Raw genomic sequence first — 14644 nt, 5'->3', positions numbered from 1 at the left:
TTATGCTTATTTTGAAAGTGGAATAAAAGTATTAAAAGGGGGGAAATGTTAGAAAAATATGTATTAGTAATATGCATGCTTAGTGCATTCGAGGTTTAAAAAGGGTTATTGCATTTATTCTGTTCATACTGCATAAATCTGCAGAAGCTACATTCCAATCCTGTTATGTCATATGCGCAGCTATGATCTGCTTCTGCTTTGGAAATTAACAGGAAAGCATTTGATTTCTGCTAATGTCATGAAAATAATAATAGATGTTACTAATGTCATGAGACTTAAACAAAGAGTTATTGATTTTCTGCTTATGCTATGAGAAAAGTACATAACTGCTGAAGCTATTGATAATGAAAACAAAGGCTGCTTGAAAATATAAACCGTAGTCAGCATTACTTGTACCTAAGCTAGAAATGTACCTTGAAATGTAACACATATATATTAGAACTGCACAACTGAAGAAAAGAAAGTTTGTGGTGGGCTAAAAATAAAGCCCCAAGGCCAGGTTGTTTTTCTCAAATGTTTTTCATAAATCCAGTCATGTCAGCAGGAAATCCAAGTAACATTTTCTATGTAACACATAGTGAGTTTTAAATCTGGACATGTCAGCAGGAAATCTAAATAACATTTTCTATAGAATAATACAGAAAGCTGTGTCTAACTACATCAACCATAGAAAAGTAACATTTCATAGAACTGTATAAAAGAAGCATACTGCCTACTAGTAATTTAGGCAAAATCCTGTATCTGCATGTTTTGTCTCCTTGCTGCAAGTAATAAAGGGAGCCATACCTGAACCTTACGTGAATTGGTCTTTGAAGTTTTTCCTTTGACAATTCCCCAATGTCAAATTAGGGAAAAAGCCTTACCGCAAATGTCTCAAATGTCTCAAAACTTTAATAGGAATATAAAATAAAATAATTAGTTTCCATTATTGTTTTAGACATGTGACTGTATCTTGAATTTTCATTTGTTGGCTTGTATTTAAAATTCTGTATATATTGATGGGATTATAGGTTCATAGATTCATAGATTGGTACTAGGCTATCAGCCCAAGGGCCTATGTAAGCCTAGCCAACAAGGTTCCCTGGCTTACTCCACCCAAGAAAGTTATTTTCCTGTGCCACTGTTGAACAGAGACACAGAAGTGATCCCCAGGGTGTATTTCCTATTTCCCTTCCACTCATCAAGATTTTTCTTGAAGAGTGCTAATGAAGAACTTTGCTTGACATAGATGGGTAGCCTGTTACAAAGTATGGGAAGTTTCTGGGGCAGGAATCTATCCCTCCAGCATGTCCTGTTTATTGTGGTAACAATGTTTAGGTCCCTAGAGCATGTAGCTCAGTGGGATTGGGATTTCTTTAGGTGTTAGCATGTCCAACAGCTCTGGGTTTGACATAGCTTTATATGTTAGGCAAAGATCACCTCGGAGTAGGCAATATGCTACGGAGTAAAGCTGGAATTTTTTGAGGCGGTCAGTGTAGGGCATCTGTTTGAGGCCAGTAATCCTCTTTGTGAGGTACTTCTGTGGCCTTTCCAGCTGCTGCAGATGTCTTGTGAGGTACAGTCCAAAAGGGGCGTTGTACTCTGTAATGGGTCTAATGAGTGTCGAGTAGAGGGGAACAATGACCTCTTTTTTCCTAGATGAGAACCCTTTTATGATGAGGTGTGCCACATAGAAGGACTTCCTGACTACTGTGGTGATGTGACTATCAAAGGGGAGACTACTGTCCACCTGGGTCCCAAGGTCTCTTATCACACATTCGGTGTTAAGAAGATTGCTACCTATGTGGTGGTTCATGGGTACAGAGTTTTTACCAAAGGGGATGACACTGCACTTTTTGCCATTGAGCTTGAGGCCATGGCTCTAACACCAGGCATCTGTCTCAGCAAGGCCCTTCTGTAGGATGTCCACATCATTTCAGGACTTGACTATGGCTCCTAGTTTGCAGACATCTGTGAACTTTGTTAGTCAGAGGCCTTCTGTGTTAGCCTGTACTTCAGAGAGGTAGATACCAAACAGGAGAGGTCCCAGGATGGAACCCTGTGGTACTCCACTTGTCACTGCTTTGAGGTCAGATTTGGAGTCTGCAACTTTTATAATGTGGGTTCTGTCAGTGAGCCAGTTGGCAACCCATCTTGTGACATAGGGATTTATACCTAGTTTAGTGAGTTTAGCTATAATTCCACAATGGGGGATGGTGTTGAAAGCCTTGGCGAGGTCAAGATAGGCTGTGTAAACCACCTTACCTTCATCTATGGCTTTGGTGACTGCCTCAAAGAAGTCAATCAGGTTCAGGAGGCATGATCTGCCTTTCACAAACCTGAACTGTGTGGGATCCAGAGTTTGGAGTCTTTGTTTATGAGTTCCATGATGATATGTTCCATGGCCTTGCAGATCAGGCTCGTCAGGCTAATAGGTCGATAGTTCCTAGGATCAGTGGTGGCTCCCCCTTTGTGGAGTGGGATAACTGTTGCTATGCACCATTCAGGGGGCACAAAGCCTGATGCGAGGTTATGATTGAACATTGTGCTTAGGTGGGGAGCCAGTTCGTTCTGAAGTTCGTGTAAAAAGCAGCCTGGGATGTTGTCCGATCCCATGGACGCTGTGTATTTGTCTTTAGAGAGTACTGCTTTTACCTGTGAAGCTGTGAATACAGGGACTCTGCATTCTTCCTGTATAGATATGGGCCCTTTAGAGGGTGAGAGGGGGGTAAAGTTAGCACTGAACCTGTCTGCCATGACATTGGCAATATCAGTTGGTTCTGTAATTTTTGTGCCATTGTGCTGTAACTCATAGCAGATCTGGGTGTTGCCATTGAGATTCGTGACATAGCTATAGAATGCTTTGTGGCTGTCCTTAGAATCAATGGTGATCTTATTTTCATAGATAGCTTTGGAGGATCTTATAAGGGATCTCAGCTTCTTGCTAAGGCTGTCCAGGGAGCTCCTCCACTCATGGGATTTTACTTTCTTTTGCAACAATTTCTTCCTTCTGTTGTAGAGTTTGTTTATGGCAGGGGACCACCAGATTGGCTTCCTTTTTTTGGAGGATAGCATCTTGGTCCTGTTTAGGATAGCAAGATCCATGCACTCATGTAAGTGCTTATAGAGTGGATTTGTGTAGGAGTCAGCAATCGTAACTGTATTGTCTATCTGAATGGGTGTCAAGAAGTTCACCACTTCTGTCTTAAGAAGCATGAAGTTGGCTTTGGAGAAATTTTTTACCATGGTTTCCTTAATGGGATGGGAGTGGGGGCAGGATGTGGATATCTAGGGTGATTAGCTTATGGTCGAATCTGACCAACAAGGAGTTGACTTCAGGTGTGGAACACCAGTCACTCATGTTGGTAATGACTAGGTCTAGGATATTGTTGCCCCTGGTGGGGGTGTGGATAAGTTGATCCATGGCATTGGAATTTATGAATTCCAGAAAGCTCTGAGGGAATGAGTTGGTACATGAGTAGTTTTCCCAGTTAATGGTGGGGTAGTTGAAATCGCCCAATATTGGGGTGTTTGGTTGAACCCTAATATTTTCCAGTATATCAAGAAAAGAGGAGTGGGTGTCCTGGGGCATGGTGTGGGATCTGTAGCAAGCTACAATTTGGATTGCAGTTTTGTCCAGTGTTAGTTGCACTTGGATAACCTTGGCTGCATTATGCTGAGCAAATAGCTTGGAGGTGTGGATATCCTTAATGAATATGGACACACCTCCACCTTTGGTGTTCCGGTCCAGGTTAGATGGCCGAAAAGTGTGCTATGAGTTATAGTCTGGTAATGCAGGGGTGCTCTCTGGATCCTTCAACCAGGTCTCAGTCACTGCACAGATATCAATGTTCTCCATTTTAAGGAGTGCCTTGAGTGAGTGCATTTTGAGATTTAGACTTCTAGCATTGAGTAGCATTACCCTCAGTTTTTGCTTGCCTGTTCCTGTTATGGTGGTGAATTTATCATTTGAACCTTGCCTAAAAAAGGCACCATAGGGGTAGAAAGAGCCTTTGCCAGTATCCAGAATCCCAGGGGTGACAGGTGCAGGCCATCTCTGGCAAAGCATTGTGGCCTGTCAACCATGTCGTCCCAGGCAAACAGATACTGGATCCCCTAGGAATGACACCAGAAGCTTAGCCAATTGTTGAAGTCAATCATTTTGTCCTTGTACTGCAGTATCATTCTGGGCAATGGCAGGATGCTACTCAGGGCTAGGGCCATACCTGCTTGGGCTACAAGATTGGAGAGTTCTTCCATGTCTCTTTTCATGTAGTCTAGGGAGGTATGTCTCAGGTCGTTCACACCAACATGGACAATCACAGAGTCATATCTGTACTTGTTGTGGAGTGACCTGAGTGCGTGGGTTATGTGGCAGATCCTGGCACCCGACAGGCAGCTGACAGTGACCTTCTCCTTGTTTAGCCTGGTGAGTGGGACATCAGTGTGCCTGACTATAGAGTCACCTATGACTAGTGTGTTGGGTACGTTGTTTTGCCTTATGGACTGTGGTTGAGCAGCACACTGAGTCTGTGGGCTATGTGTCATTTGGGTTGTGTTGGTGGTGGGAGGTTGCTTGCATTTCTGCTTTGGAGGTCTCTGTTGCTTAGCAGATTATTACTGAGAGCCTCCGCAAATGTTTTTGTGTTTCTATGTGTGGATTTTGGTGGTGTATATTTAGTGGGACTATATGATAAGTGTGGTGTGGTGCAAGTGTTTACCTTCTCCTCTTGACTATCAAGTTCAGTTTTGGTTTACCTCCAGTTTGGCTAGATAAGTGCATCTCTCACAGGTTGTAGTGTTGGGTGGTAGGAGGAGAGGGTTGTCTGTGTACATGAAGCAATTGCTACATTGCCTCAAGATGCCCAGATTCATCAGATAGACAGGGGAGAGAACACTGAGAGCTGACCCTTGGACATGCCTGAATAAAAAAATATTTTCCTCTAGACAAGTGAGGAAAGTGAGTACATGAGCTGTTTTTCTCTAAACATGTGAGGAAATTAAGTACCAAAACTGTTTTCCTCTAGGTAATGAGGAAGGGTGACTGCTGTAGTAATTTGTAGTTTATTTAGTGCTTACAACAAGTTCTGAACAAGTGCTGAGCACGGATAAGCAAATTCAAGTGCTAAAACTAAGAATCTGTATCTGGATCTTGTTGTAGATAGGCTACCTAGTGCTTACCACTCCCACTGATAAGCTAGAAGGCTTTCCTCCAACACAGAAAGGCTTGGGGGCACAGAAGCTTATAAACAGTCCTGGATACAGCAAATCTGTATCTGGACTAAACTAGTTAGAGGGAAGGCAGGCTTTTAAACCAGAAATTTGACAGAGATGGAAAAAATGCCCAAATGGCCAATAAACTACAATTTCTGGGCCAGAAACCACTCTTGTGGTAGATAGGCTACCTAGTGATTACCACTCCCACTGATAAGCTAGAACGCTTCCCTCCAACACAGAAAGACTTGGGGCACAGAAGCTTACAAACAGTCCTGGATACAGCAAATCTGTATCTGGATTAGACTACTTACAGGAAAGACAGAAAACAAGCTTGGAATATATATATACACACACACATATATATATATATATATATATATATATATATATATATATATATATATATATATATATATATATTAAAGCAAATACAGTCTAAATAAATGCAGATAAGTTAAAAATGACAAAAACAGTTTATGAAAAATCAAATAAGAGCACTTGATCACTTAAAAGCACACAGAACAGCAAATTAAGGTAGAAGACAGTTATGTAAGAGCTACTCAAGAAACTATAAGTAATTTTTTTTTTTTTTTTTTTTTTTTGTGGAGAGGGAGGGAACATAGCAGATTAAAATGCTATAGGGGATGTCCTTCCCAGTGCTCTCTCTGTACACAGCAGAGGAGATGGGACTGGTAGGAGTGTCTGAAATCAAAATATGATCTCACTGTACTCAGTTGAGTGAGCAAATGAGATGGGCCCAGTAGGAGTGTCCAAAAACAAATTTACAGCAGGGGCGGGTAATTCCAAAGCCACCAAGATTAACACCATGACATGAACAGGGAGGGGTGGAGGGGCGAGAATTATCTCCCTGTATTATATTATATATAACAATTATCTACAAATTTCTAATCTTAAATAAGTGCAGAAAAAGTATACTTAAATCAGCTTTTGTCAGTTGATTTATGCAGATGAATCTCAGCAGCCAACCACTCGGAAGATGAGCAGAATGATTAAAAATGTGATCAGCACAGATTATAATGCAAGCAGAAACCCCCAGGCTAAGTTAACACAGAATTTCAAAAGCAGTCTAACAACTTTCAATGTATCCAGATGGCTACACTTTTTCACACTTCAGGCAACTAACTGCAGCTAGAGACAGGGAGTATTATCTTCCTGTATTATATTATATATAACAATTATCTACAAATTTCTAATCTTAAATTGCTGGAGCCATGTCAGACTCCAAACCAGTTACAAGTGGCATCCCACAAGGCTCAGTCCTGGGACCTCTCTTGTTCGGTATATATTTCTCGGAGGTACAGGCCAACACGGAAGAACTGTGGCTGACCAAGTTCGCAGATGACTGCAAACTGGGCGCCATAATCGACTCTCCAGCCGACACAAGCATCCTCCAAAAGGGCCTCATAGAAACAGACAACTGGTGCCAGAGCCATGGCCTCAAGCTAAACACCAAAAAGTGTATAGTCATCCCCTTTGGCAAAACAAAGTGCCCACAAATTACCACATAGGTGGTAATCCATTAAGTACAGAAGAAGTAATTAGGGACCTGGGGACCCAAATTGATAACAATCTCTCATTTGACAACCACATGGCCAAAGTGGTTAGAAAAACATTTTATATAGCCCACCTAATCATGAAGGGATTCACATCTAGATCAGGGGAGGTCATCGTGCCTCTTTACTCATCCCTCATCAGGCCCATAATTGAGTACAATGCCCCTTTTGGGATGTACCTTACCAGACACCTGCAGCAACTGGAAAGACCCCAAAAGTACCTCACCAAGAGGATCAAAGGGCTCAGACAGATGCCATATGCTGCCCGGTTAAAGAAACTCCAGCTCTACTCAGTGGCATACCACCTGCTCAGAGGCGATCTGTGCCTGACATATAAAGCCATGTCCAACCGGGAATTAATGGACATGCTGCACCTCAGAAAATCCAAATCCCATCGAGCTACGTGCTCGAGAGACTTGAACCTCAGCACTGAAATAAATAGGACATGCTGGAGGGACAGATTCATAACCCAGAGGCTCCCTTCACTCTGGAATAAAATCCCAGTCCAGGTTAGGCAGAGTCCCTCATTGACTCTTTTCAAGAGGAATCTTGATGAGTGGATGGGAGATCGTAGGTTTACCCTGGGTATCACTTCTGTGTCACTGTTAGACGGAGGCACAGTATACTAACCTCGAAAAAGGGCATAGCAAAATAAATTTAAAATGGGTGGCGAAAGCCAAACACACTCTGGCTAGGCTTATAAATGCCCTAGGGCAGATAGCCTAATATGAACCTATGAACCTAAATAAGGGCAGAGAAAAGTATACTTAAATCACCTTTTGTCAGTTGATTTATGCAGGTGAATCTCAGCAGCCAACCACTTGGAAGACGGGCAGAATGATTAAAAAATGTGACCAGCACAGATTATAAAGCAAGCAAAACCCCCCAGGCTACATTAACACAGAATTTCAAAAGCAGTCTAACATCTTTCAATGTATCCAGATGGCTACACTTTTTCACACTTCAGGCAACTAACTGCAGCTAGAGACAGGGAGTATTATCTCCCTGTATTATATTATATACATGTATGATCTGAAGAAGTCTTTGTGAAGACGAAAACGCACGATTTCAATAGCGTTTATTATTTTACTTGTGTTTTAAACAATAAAGTGTGCAGTAATAGAATTCTCCTGGGATTTCCTTTTCTTTCATATTTTATATTATATATAACAATTATCTACAAATTTCTAATCTTAAATAAGGGCAGAGAAAAGTATACTTAAATCAGCTTTTGTCATTTGATTTATGCAGGTTAATCTCAGCAGCCAGTTACTCAGAAGTTGAGCAGAATGATTAAAAAATGTGACCAGCACAGATTATAAAGCAAGCAGAAACCCCCAGGCTAAGTTAACACAGAATTTCAAAAGCAGTCTAACAACTTTCAATGTATCCAGATGGATACACTTTTTCACACTTCATCTCTATGAATCAATCTTAAGCTTTGTTTCTTCAAGCCAAGGCCAGAAATAAGACAGAATGCATAATAAATTTCATATTATATAACCTCAAATAAGTTAGTAATATGAAAAAGCACTATAAGTAGATGGTAGGTACTGAAGTGCATAGCAGGCATAATCAGTAGAAAACAGAAAAAAAGTTATCCCATTGTTTATAAAGTTACTGAAATCCCATCTGGATTACTGTATGCAATTCCACATGCCATCTATGTAAGGCAAAATACAGGATGGAGGTAATACAGAGAAGGGCAAAATAATGCAGTGCCTTCAGCAAAAGGCACAAGAATAAATGAGCTTAATGTGTACAATCTTGATAAAAGAATAAGAACGTGATAGAAAATGTAAGCAATCTCAATAAATAATCACAAAGCAAGTAATGCCATTTATAAAAAGATGCATGAAAACAAGCATGAAATCTGAAGCAAAAGCTAAGATGGTTCAAGGACAAAATGAGAAGGTTTTATTTTTTTTCACGTAACGTAGTGCATGGGTCAGCTATCACTTGTAAGGTAATAGTTGGAGGTAAAAAACAAAAAGTAATTCAGAATTGTTGTTGGTGAGTATTAAGGTAGAGAACATGAGTAGTAAAATTGCTGGTGAGATCTTTCTGTTGGAATTGTCCTTTGTGGAGTCTATGAAATAAAAAAATGCAACCTCCCTCTCATGTTGAAGACCATGTTTATGGCTAATGTTTCTGTCATCAGGAATTTAGCTTATGAAAACCTACAGTCAACATGGAAGTGTTACTAAATTAGTTTGCAATACATGGAGCACAGACCTTTCCATGGGGGGGGGGGGGGGGGCAGAGTGGACAGGGTATTTGCCTCCACAGGAAAATATGTTTTTACTTGATGCTTTTAAGTCATCTTAATATCATACAATGTAGCATAAAAGCCAACACTGCACATCAAAGAATCTTTATTTTCATAATAAGATGAAAATTATTTTGATGATGACATGGTTTGTCTGGCACAAACTCAAGTTTCAGTAAGAACTTCCCACTTTGTGAATTTTAAAATATGGACACCATAACAGTTGACCACATTTTTCGTATAGTGATCCATTTGTAAGCAATTTGTCTGTAACTGTAACATTTTTTGTAGAAAATAGTGTTACCTTACACACAGAACTTCTGATTTGTCATGTTCAAGGGTTATAGTTTAGATCTAATGTTAGTATGCTGCAATATAAAAAAATCAAGGGGTAGCAATGGAATACAAGTAGGAAAATAATATTTATGAAGCTATTTGTTGCTCACTTTAACAAAAAAAAAATCTCATAACACAAATTCAAGAACATAAACCAACACAAGAAAGTGAACTCCAAACTAATAAAATGATTGTGAAGCAGAAACCAGCAACAACTATACCATAGCAAACATTTATTTTTAGCGCTTTTGTCGGCAATAAGCCATTGACTTCATCAGAGTACAGAGTACAAATTCAAAAACAGATAGCTGTGCCTTCTTATGCACTGTGTTTGTAAACTGCCTTTGAGTAAGAAGAAGCACATTTCTCCAACATTCACAAAAAATCATCTTCTTACTACTGCAAACACTGGTGAGTAACTAAACCTTTTTTCATTCTCTTGATTAACAGCTCTTAGATAAGAGTGGTAGCTTTCACACCTCAGGAAGAGTGTATGTGTCTATGTGTGTGTGGAGAGTGGGGTGGGGGGTTCTGTAAACACTTGTAGTATGGGACTATAAAATTACAATCCTTACAAAGCCAGCAGTTTCGATACTTTCCTTGGCGGATCTGTACAATTTCTATGAATAGCTTAAAACAAGTTCTGAGAAAAATGTACATGTAGTCATTCAAGAAAGTGTGTAAGATGCCATTGATACACACAGCTACCACTGCATCTCAATGTACTTGGGTACATGGGATTCAGGGAATTGTGGAATTTCAGTCACCATTTGTGGGGAAAGTAAGAACTACATCTGCCTGAATGTCATTTAGCTATACCTTTAGGATCAATGTAACACCATTTAAGATTAGTTCAGAACATTGATGGGTGTTATTCCTCAATTCCTTTATGCATTTATAGGACTTGTTGTTATCCTTGGTTTCCAGAGCTAGTTTTAATTCATGTTTAGCTTTAACCTTCCTGCTGGTTGTTTTTAATTCTTTAATGGACCTTTATGATGCAGTCTTTAATGTAGATAGCATTTGATTAATCTGAAATGACATTCAGTAGACCCTGTATTATTATTCCTGCAACCATGACAGACATAGCAGGAGTATTGCAATAATGGATCCTCATGAAACATCATTCCTTCTCCTTCTCCCCTTTTTACTCCCCAAATGTGTACTGCAATCAGCTCTCTATAACTTAGTTTTTATCCTCAATTGCATTTATTATAGACTCGGCTGTCTTTTGCATGGCATCCATTTGAATGGTTTACAGAATGAGTAATACTTTTATTACCTGTAATGCTATTATCCTAATTAACCTATGAAGATATACTTCTGCAATACTTTAACAAGATGTTTCTTCTACGAACATGTCCAGTTTGCCCTCCTGAATCTACTACATTATCAGCTTCCTAGATCTTCTTTAGATAAATGCACTCTTCAAGTGTCTCATGTGGTAACAATGATAATTTTATAATTACAGAAATTTAATATGAAACTATTTAGACCTTCTGAAAACTTATATGAACTTGAAGTTACAAGTATCTCACCACTGATTCTGCCATTTGTGGTATACATTTCTTGAGCACAAATGAAATTACCCCATATAACTGAGGGGTAATGGAATTATTTCATCTAATCAAGTGTCTATGCTTAACACTTGATTGATTTTGTAGATCTACATATATCTGCCTCTGTGCTTACCTTTGTCATCACAGACCTGGATCTTTCAGTTATGAAATCCAAGAAAAAGTGTTTTTATACCAGCTCAATGACACCAAAACAAGATGTCCGCAGCTTTACCAGTACTCTGAGCCGGGAAACAGTCAGTAAACTCACAAGAGTATCGGAGAGGTACTGGTCAACCATGGCAACCTACTGTAAATTTGAAGACCAAAGCTGTGAATCCCCATAACTGCAAAACTGGGGTCAAATGAATATTTTGCAGAGGGCTATACCTACTTTAACAACTTGCGAGGGCCCCCTCATGTATTACATTACCAATAATTCACATTAAACAAAGCTATCCATGGGTAACCCTGCATTACGCACATCCAGGTATGACTTATTACTATTACACAATGGCAATATTTAAAAAATAATTTTACTGTCTTTCTTTTAATATAGTTACTATGTGGAGCTACTGCTTTTGTGATCCATCTCTTTTCACATTTTGGAGATATACTCATGATGTATTGTGCATGCATTGGTCATGTATGTGCTGGTACGTGCGCAATACATCAAGTAAATACATTTACTACCACATTTTAAGGGAGTCAGGAATGCACATGCATCCAGATGATTATGTTAGGACACTTGGTTACTTCTGATATTCCATGAGTATTTGTTGTTTTTTTTTTAATGTTTTAATTTTTATATATAACTTTGCTCTGAGGAGCAGAACTGTGGTATGCAGTAGGGTGGGATTTGCTTTTACAATATGTTACATAATTTCTCTGCTGAGCAGTACAAAGAATATGGAGGCTTTTGTTTTAACTAGCTACAGTGGTGGTGATTCCTGTATTTTGATTTTCTTTCACAGACAGACTTCTATCTATGAGTAAAGCTGGATTTACCATGGACACACTAACTCCTTTTTTTTAACATTGTGCACACGTGTTTTTAAAAATAATTGTCTTCAACTGAATAATTCTAAATATACCACATCTGAAGTCGGTACACATTGGACAAAAGGGCAAATCGGAGTCCCAGTCTGGACAGTTAAGGAATTGGCAATTTTAGTTTTCACATTTGCAATAGTCACCATTCAACCAACATGCAGATTACACAATTCATTGAAAGTGGATGTGTTCATGTGTTAAAGGGTGACCTTCTGATCCCTGGTCAAATACCAGAGTATGATCACTCTGTCCTTGAAGAAGGTAGAGACAGACATCACATTGGCTGATGTCACTGCATGTCCACACTTGAGGGAAAAAAAATCATGAAAAAATATTGCCCAGTATAAGCAATTCAGCAAATGGCAGGCTTGCCAAACACCCAATCACCAGCCTCCCTATGCATCCATTGGGTAGTGATACTAAAAGCAAATGTAAAACAAACTTTACACAGAGCAGATATCTCCCTCCTCATTCCACATGCTGAGGTACTAGTCAATGGGAAATGCTGCAAATAGTTAGTGACTAAAAAGATAGGATCACATGCCCAGAATATAAGGTTAAGGGTTACCCTGGAGAATTGTAAGGCTTTAAGAATTTAATGAAAATCAAGAAATAGCTATGATTCATGAAAAGAGTAGGCGTCAGAAGTTGTACCACATATTCAGCATATTAAGAGGAATTCGTTTTCATTTAACAGAAAGAAAAAAAAAATATATATATATATATATATATATATATATATATATATATATATATATATATACATACACATATACATAAAAATATTTAGTTTCTGTCACCGCTCTAGAATGTGCAGATAAGGACAGTATATACAATCTGCATGACTTAAGCTAATGTCATATGGACCTGTTCACTGCAAACATGCTGTTTTTACTTTTGAAATACATTTTATATATATATATATATATATATATATATATATATATATATATATATAGTGTTCTGAAGAGCTACAGAATAAATGATGTACATGGTATGAAACTATTTTCAGTCCACCATTTTAATCCAAAGCAAAAGAAAAATATTCTTTTACTTTCCCATGTTCTCAGAAAAACGTCAAGACTGTTTTCCCATGATATACAACATACTTCTAGAAAGACAATAAGAATGGAATGCATTAAATATGCCAGAGGGTTATGATCACACTTCTCCAGTGAGTGCTGTAGCACAGGCCAAGGTTTTGTCATAATCATACTCCAACAAATGATTTATTTCACAAAAATTACAAACCAGAAAGATCACAGGAAGCTTTGGGATAATACTTTAGCACACCACTGTGAATGAAGGTTCCACCCAGAACTTCAGAATAAATACTAATTATGTAAATTATACTAACAAAGTCAAAGAAAACTGTTACATTTTGCCTGATAAACTAATTTTATACTATCTAGACTGCATCTGGTGGTGGGAGCACACAGGAAACTTTGGACAGAGTGTTTATGCTATGATAAAACAATCAGACATTTTGATTTATGTACTCTAATTAAACTCTGTGAAAGTTTGTAACTGAATAAAACATTTATACCAGTGATTTTAATGGGCACATGCACCCTAACCAACCATTCCTCTACACATTATTGCATTTCATGAAAATAATGCAAAATAAATTATTGCAAACTCACCCTGTTTTCTGCTACTCAGAAAGTCCCGTATTAACAATATGCATCGGTCCACTTTTTCAGAAAAACATAGCTTAAAGTGCAGCTTAATAAGTTAACGACAATCCATATTTTGACACATATGAAGGCCTAAGTACAATATATCTTCCCATCTACCCTACTCGCGGTGGTGCGCTTTGTAAGTTGAAGTCAGCAGTGAACTTCTCTTCTTGTTCAGTCTTCAACTGCTTAAGTCTCGGCTTTCTTATTCCTGCCAGAACATAGTTTTGACATTGTGTAATGGTTATAGGCTCTTATGCACAACATATGCTTTTAGAAATTTTCAATGTGCAAACTATTAGCCTGCCTGTATTAATACTTTCATCTCTCAGTGACTAGAAAGAGAAATATCCTCTTCAAGGAAGGCATGGCTCTCCAGATATCAGCTGCTGGCATGAACATAACTAAGAGCTATGAATTACTCTTCACCAGTCTCTTAAATTTTATGAAATGTGATAGTGTGCATTCCCAGTAGAGAAAAACAGAAACTACAGAAGTTAATGGCATGCAGTGACTTCTGTACACAATCCCCTCAGCTTAATTCTAACATTTTTCACAGTTCAGAGATCCTGTTTGAATTTTGTTCTCACGGTTTCCTTCTTGTTACTACAATGCTCCTATACTTGGACATGTATGGACACTGAATTTGCATTATTACCTTTGTTCAGAGTATATTTCAGACATTCACAACCCTTTATGTAAATAAATGCATCCTTAGAATCCTTCTTGTGTTAACATCTTCTGATATCTTGTCGTGTCTCTGTTTTCAAAATGCTGGGATTCATTAATACCTACACTAAGTGTACACCGCTATGAGTGACTAGACAACACAAGCATAACTCACGTCTTCCTCCTAATTTAAGTTTCCCTACTGATTTTCTTGCACCCTTAAATAAACTGTGTACACTTAGTGTAGGCATTAATGAATGTGTCTTTATCTTTATGTACTAAGTTTAATAATATCAGACACTTTTAAAATTT

The 14644-nt window shown here is 38.6% G+C and overlaps 1 protein-coding gene across 1 annotated transcript in view; it reads right to left on the bottom strand.

The window, feature by feature from the left end:
- Positions 1-14041, bottom strand: part of C1QTNF2 (C1q and TNF related 2) — a 214453-nt gene extending 200412 nt beyond the window's left edge. The window contains exon 1 of the mRNA XM_044084500.1: positions 13628-14041. The gene's annotated coding sequence lies outside the window, so the exon portion shown is untranslated. The remainder of the gene's footprint in view (positions 1-13627) is intronic.
- Between the last annotated feature and the right edge of the window lie 603 nt (positions 14042-14644).

This window comes from Protopterus annectens, chromosome 9.part0 (genome assembly GCF_019279795.1).
Source record: "Protopterus annectens isolate FY-2018-M chromosome 9.part0, PAN1.0, whole genome shotgun sequence".
Taxonomy (NCBI): Eukaryota; Metazoa; Chordata; order Ceratodontiformes; family Protopteridae; genus Protopterus; species Protopterus annectens.
The sequence above is the reverse complement of the archived record's forward strand: the minus strand, read 5'-3'. Positions and strand labels throughout refer to the sequence as shown.